The following is a 6,635-nucleotide window of genomic DNA, read 5'->3' as shown; positions in this document are numbered from 1 at the left end:
CTGTTCTTTTAATTTTCATATTGACCATATTGAGCTCCATACAATAATTAAAAACGTTAAAAACGAATACAGTAGGGCACCAAATCGCGAAGAAAATGAATCGAATGGATTGCCTGTTGGTTTCAACCTCTCGTGAGACATAATTATGCTCGCCGCAAATATAGGTATTGTTTCGAAACTTGATGCTCTGATGTACTAAATTTATGCTGAAACTGACTTTAGACTCGTTCCGCCATATATAATGAACGTTTTACTGAAATTATTAGAAAATCTAGTTTTTAAAAGTGACAAAAAGTCGAATAGAAATATAGATATAAATATTTACGTATGTTTCAAGAATCCGTTAAGAATTTCAAGTCAAAAACTATGTATGTTGTTTGTTTGTTTCGATTATAGGGTTTTAACCTTAAGGTCATTCACCTCTTCGGGCCAGAAAAACTTTCTGACCCTATGTGCGGGGTTAGGAATCGAACCCAGGCTGGCTGCGTGAAAGGCATCGACTTACCCATCACGCTACAGCCGTCCCCCAAAAAAACTATGTATCTGGTTGAGCCCAAATTTTTTGGTCCGGTCTAGCCCTGTACAGACAATTCATTTTTGAGACGACAATTGATTTTATCTTTCGCGTAATCGAAATCATTGCGTTCAGCACGAAATAAACTTTTAAAAGCACTAACCCAGTCCTCTGCAAGGAAGTCAAGTAATTGTGGTCAGCATCCTTCTGCAAAGAACAAAACAACAAAGAAGATTTGCTAACAAAAATAGGATATTACTAACTAAATGTTTATTCGGTACCCTTCACCGCACTTCACAAATTATCGATCAGAATATCATCACTGCGATAAGGAAATCAAGACTTTACTCGATTGTTTGTTTACCATACTCTGAACGATCTGATCTGATTGCCCACCATATGTCCTAGATGTTGGCTACGACAGCACTTGCTGGAGCGCCTTATCCTTGCCACCGAGCTGCACTAACCAGATTGTCGATAAAAAGCAAAGCCTTGATATTAAATTCCTGTAGTGGAATTAAATTCCTGTAGTGGAATTTGTCGCCAGCAATGCTTGAGAGTAACGGGAAACACGTTTTTTTTATACAATTGTTTCTAAGTACCAAAAAGACTGTTTACAGCATCCAAACATGACATTTTGCTCGGACCAATTTTAGCATGGTTCGTTTTTTAGCAACATCATCGTTAGAATATGACATATGTAGGGGAAGGTGTTCGGTTGCCGGCAGTGTTCGGTTGTCGGCACCCCACCGTAACTTTTGACAGAAAGCAGATAGCGTCAATCCGACAAATGTCATGTGTGTGTAATAGCAGCACGTTCTTTTTGTGCCGAATTGCGAAGCAAACAGTCACTTGTACTTTTTGCTGCGTTCAAAATAACTTTTAATTACGTGAATATCAACACAAAAGTTTTTTCTGACTGTTTTTTAGAGTATCATGAATTGAAGAGCATCAATCGGAAAGGTGAGTGGATTGGATATTTATGAAGTGAAATAGATCTATTTCGTGATTTAATTCGCAACCAAAGATTTTTGCTTTGTAATTTTCAAAATGTCTACCAATTTCGGTTACCGGCACCCCGAGATTTTCGGTTACCGCCACCCCATTTTTTTCGACAAATCGTGAAAAATTGTCAGTGATATGCAGGCTGCTGTCGAAACAAACATCTATAGCTGCTCATACAGCAGATGCTCCGGCTAAGAAAAAAACGTTGAAGACCGGCCAAATTAATACCAAAGGCGCCACCATCCAAATATTTGACCAAGAGAGCCAAGGTGAAGTCACAATCACACAATGAAGACTTTTGTCAAAAACGCTTCCAAAAAGAATAAATTCTGTTTTTTTCTTAGAATAGCTGCATCTTTACTTATATTTTTCCATTTTTAGCGAAATTTCTTGAAGTGCCGGTAACCGAACACCTTTTTTAAAATGGCCAAAATTTATCGCTTTACTAAATCACATGGAATGTTCAAACGATTATCACACGTTTAGATTGGACAAATTGGATGATACCATTTTCGGTCCATATCGCCGAAAGAGAGTTTCAAAACTTTTGTTCACGATTGAAATATATTGATATAAAAGTGACTAGTTTTAAAGTGTAAAGATTATTGTTTAAAATGTGTACTTCGATTTTTGTTTAAGCTTGTTTGTAAACAGTACTGCTGAACTGTCAAAAATGAATGCTCGTTTATTTGTGACGTCACGATAAAAAAATCTAATTAGGTTTTGCACGATGACGACACAAATGAACTGAATCAAGTTCATCTTTGACAGTTGCCGTGTACTTCTTTTGTTTTGCGACTACAAGTTAAAAATTGAAAAATGACGAAAAAGTGCCTGTTGAAAACGTATTTCACAGTTAAAAGAACTAAAAAGATTGCCCTGTATGTGTTTCCAGCATCAAGGAGCGATATTTGTATAAATCTGTTTAGTGTGAGGCGACTAGGAAATTTTTACATTCAAACGATGAACCTCTGATGAATTTTTAAACTGTAAACAACTACACATCGACTGTCAAAAAATAGTTCATTCTGTTCATTTTGTGAGGTTATGTAACCTAATTAGGTTTTGCACGAACATGACATAACCTCACAAAAATGAACAGAATGAACTTTTTTTGACAGTCGACGTGTACTTGTTTACAGTTTAAAAGTTCATCAGAAGTTCATCGTTCGAATGTAAAAATTGCTCACACTCAACAGATGCATACATATATCGATCCTTGATGCTGGAAACACATGCAGGGCAATCTTTTTAGTTATTTTCACTGTGAAATACGTTTTTAACAGGCACTTTTTCGTCATTTTTTTCAATTTTAACTTGCAGTTGCAAAACAAAACAAGTACACGGCAACTGTCAAAGATGAACTTCATTCATTCATCAGTTCATTTGTGTCGTCATCGTGCAAAACCTAATTAGGTTTTGCACGAAAATGCCATAACCTCACAAAATGAACAGAATGAACTTTTTTTGACAGTCGACGTGTACTTGTTCAAAAGTTCATCAAAGGTTCATTGTTCGAATGTAAAAATTGCAAGTCGCCTCACACTAAACAGATTCATACATATATCGCTCCTTGATGCTGGAAACACATACAGGGCAATCTTTTTAGTTCTTTTCACTGTGGAATACGTTTCTATCATGCACTTTTTCGTCATTTTGCAATTTTTAACTTGCAGTCGCAAAACAAAACAAGTACACGGCAACTGTCAAAGATGAACTTGATTCATCGGCAGTTCATTTGTGTCGTCATCGTGCAAAACCTAATTAGGTTTTGCACGGACATAACATAACCTCACAAAAATGAACAAAATGAATCAATTTTGACAGCTATCAGTGGTTTGTTGATGTGTTCATTGCGTTCATTGTAAATTGAATACGTGTTAATAGATATGTAAACAAACCACTGATAGCTGTCAAAAGGTGAACTTGATTCATCGGCAGTTCATTGAAGGTTCATTCCAGTGGTCATCGTGCAAAACCTAATTAGATTTTTTATCGTGACGTCACTAATGAACAAAGATTCATCCTTGACAGTTCAGCGATACTGTTTACAAACAAGCTTAAACAAAAATCGAAATACACATCTTAAACAATCGTCTATACATTTTTCAACTAGTCACTTTTATTTAATAAATCTCAAAATCAAACCGTATCCAATCGTGAACAAATGTTTTAATACTTTATTTAGGTGATATGCATCATAAAAGGTCTCATCCATTTTGTCAACAGACAAACAAAAAAAAAGTCTGTTTACAAACAGTACCACTGAACTGTCAAAATGTGTTCATCCGATTGAGGTTAGCAGTGACGGTAAAAAACCTAATTAGGTTTTGCACGATGACAACACAAATGAACTGCCGATGAATCAAGTTCATCTTTGACAGTTGCCGTGTACTTGTTTTGTTTTGCGACTGCGAATTAAAAATTGAAAAATGATGAACAAGTGCCTGTTAAAAACGTGTTCCACAGTGAAAAGAACTAAACAGATTGTCCTGTATGCGTTTCTAGCATCAAGGAGCGATATTTGTGTAAATCTGTTTAGTGTGAGGGGGCTTGCAATTTTTAAATTCAAACGATGAATCATAGGTTTTGCACGATGGCCACTCGAATGAACTATTGATGAATTACCGATTAATCAAGTTCATTTTTTGAGTGGTTTGTTATCCATTAACACGTATTAGGTTTTGCACAAACATGACATAACCTCACAAAATGAACAGAATGAACTATTTTTTTACAGTCGACGTGTATTTGTCTACAGTTTGAAAATTCGTCAAGGTTCATCGTTCGAATGCAAAAATTGCAAGTCGCCTCACACTAAACAGATTTATACAAATATCGCTCCTTGATGCTGGAAACACATACAGGGCAATCTTTTTAGTTCTTTTCACTGTGGAACACGTTTTTAACGCACTTTGTCGTCATTTTTCTATTTTCAATTTGCAGTCGCAAAAGAAAACAAACACACGGTAACTGTCAAAAATGAATATGATTCATCGGCAGTTCATTTGTGTCGTCATCGTGCAAAACCTAATTCAATTCACAATGAACGCAACGAACACATAAACAAAGCACTGATAGCTATCCAAATTGATTTATTTTGTTCTTTTTTGTGAGGTTATGCTATGTTCGTGCAAAACCTGATACGAGTAAGACTGTTGCCACTACATTCATGTAGCGCTCGCTCATGACTGTCACATCCTAAGTAACAATTCGAATGCCTTATGGTTTTGATGATAATTTATAGGAGTTTTGTAATTGCTTGTTCAATCACTACTTGTTTTATAACAGCTATAATAAGTGTCGCTTTTGACAAGTAATATCATCATAGTAATTTTACCTAGACTAACAACTGGACTAAAAATGAATTAATTTGTACTAGAATAAAACCATGCAAACGCTCTTAATATTGCTTTAAAAACTTTTCTTTAAAACATTATTGTCAGTTAAATTCTTTCATAAATCTAGTTTTGTGTGTGAGCGTGTTCATTTAATGACAGTTCCACTCAGAGCAAATTTGTGAGTTCTAAAGTACATTTCGATAGTCCCACGACAAAAGGGCCTAACTGCAAATGAGAGCCTCTCTTTGTTTACTTTCTCTTTTGATTATTACGGAGCCATTATTGCAAATTCTCTAAAGTTTCCAATATAAATCAAAAGCTTGTAGTTTTACCTTGAAAATTTTGCGAAGAGTAAAGCGTCAAATATAAAATCAGTTCGGTAAATCGTGAAAGAAAAAGTAAACAGAGAGAAACTGTCATTTGCAGTTAGGCCCTTTTGTCGTGGGACGGTCGATTTATGACACTCTTGTTGTGGGCTATTTTTTTTTTGTTTCAATTATAGAGGTTTTAACATTAATGTCATTCGCCTCTTCGGGCCAGAAAACTTTCTGACCCTATGTGCGGGGTTGGGAATCGAACCCAGGCGGGCTGCGTGAAAGGCATCGACTTACCCATCACGCTATACCCGTCCCCCTTTGTGGGCTATTTGATTCATTGCTTCTTAGATTAAGTGTAATTTGCATTAAAGGTTCTTTGCCGTAGCCTTTATTGACATCAAATAAGCTTCGAAATGCAAAAACGAGGAAGTATGATGGACTTTTATAATTCATTTTCAGAACGTATGAACAAGTTTTACCGCCACGAAATAGTTTTATTCAAAAAAGACGATGAATCACAGAAAATAATTTTCATAAATCATGGAGACTTTTGCAAAAAACCGTATTTATTTCAAGGCGATTAGTTATAATTCTTATTTTTATCCATACATTCACGATAAAAATAAAAGCGCATGAAGTTTTTACGTTCGGTTGAAGCCTCAAACTTGTAAATAAAATCCAATGAATTCTTATTGATTGCATTCAACGCAGACATGACACATATAGTCAAGAAAAATATTATCAAAACGACAGTTTATTCATAGCGGAATTTTTCCATCCAAATAAATTTAATGTTGATCGTAAAGCTGGTTTCAAAATTTTCTTGAATTTGAAGTTTTAACGCAGCTTTATGCTGATTCTTCACTTTGCTTTATAAACCTTATGAAGAATGGTCCACTTGGCAGGAACATGCTCTTATAGAGGTTTTCAATAGGTTTTCGTGGAGTTTAAAGTTTTATTGCAAGATTTATTATGTAGCATTGAAGACAGCTACAAGTATTTATTAATATTAAAAATGTTACTTGGGATGCGACATTCATCTATTAGGTTTTTTATCGTGACGACACAAATGAACAAGTATTCATCCTTGACAGTTCAGCGGTACTGTTTACAAATAAGCTTAAACAAACATCGAAGAGCACATCTAAAACAATCATCTTTACACTTTGTAACTAGTCACTTTTATTTAATAAATATCTAAAACGAACCGCATTCAATCGTGAACAAATGTTTTAAAACTTTATTTAGGCGATACGGACCGTAAATGGTCTGATCCAATTTGTCAATAAACAAACAAAAGAAATTTCTGTTTACAAACGGTACTGCTGAACTGTCAAAATGTGTTCATGCGATTGAGGTTAGCAGTGACGGTAAAAAACCTAATGACTGCTCGGATAGCAGACACCGAAAAAGGCGGGTGGGTAATGTCAGAGACATAACTGGATGTCGTGAATACGA

The sequence above is a fragment of the Malaya genurostris genome, chromosome 3 (genome assembly GCF_030247185.1).
Source record: "Malaya genurostris strain Urasoe2022 chromosome 3, Malgen_1.1, whole genome shotgun sequence".
Taxonomy (NCBI): Eukaryota; Metazoa; Arthropoda; class Insecta; order Diptera; family Culicidae; genus Malaya; species Malaya genurostris.
Note: the sequence above shows the minus strand (reverse complement) of the source record.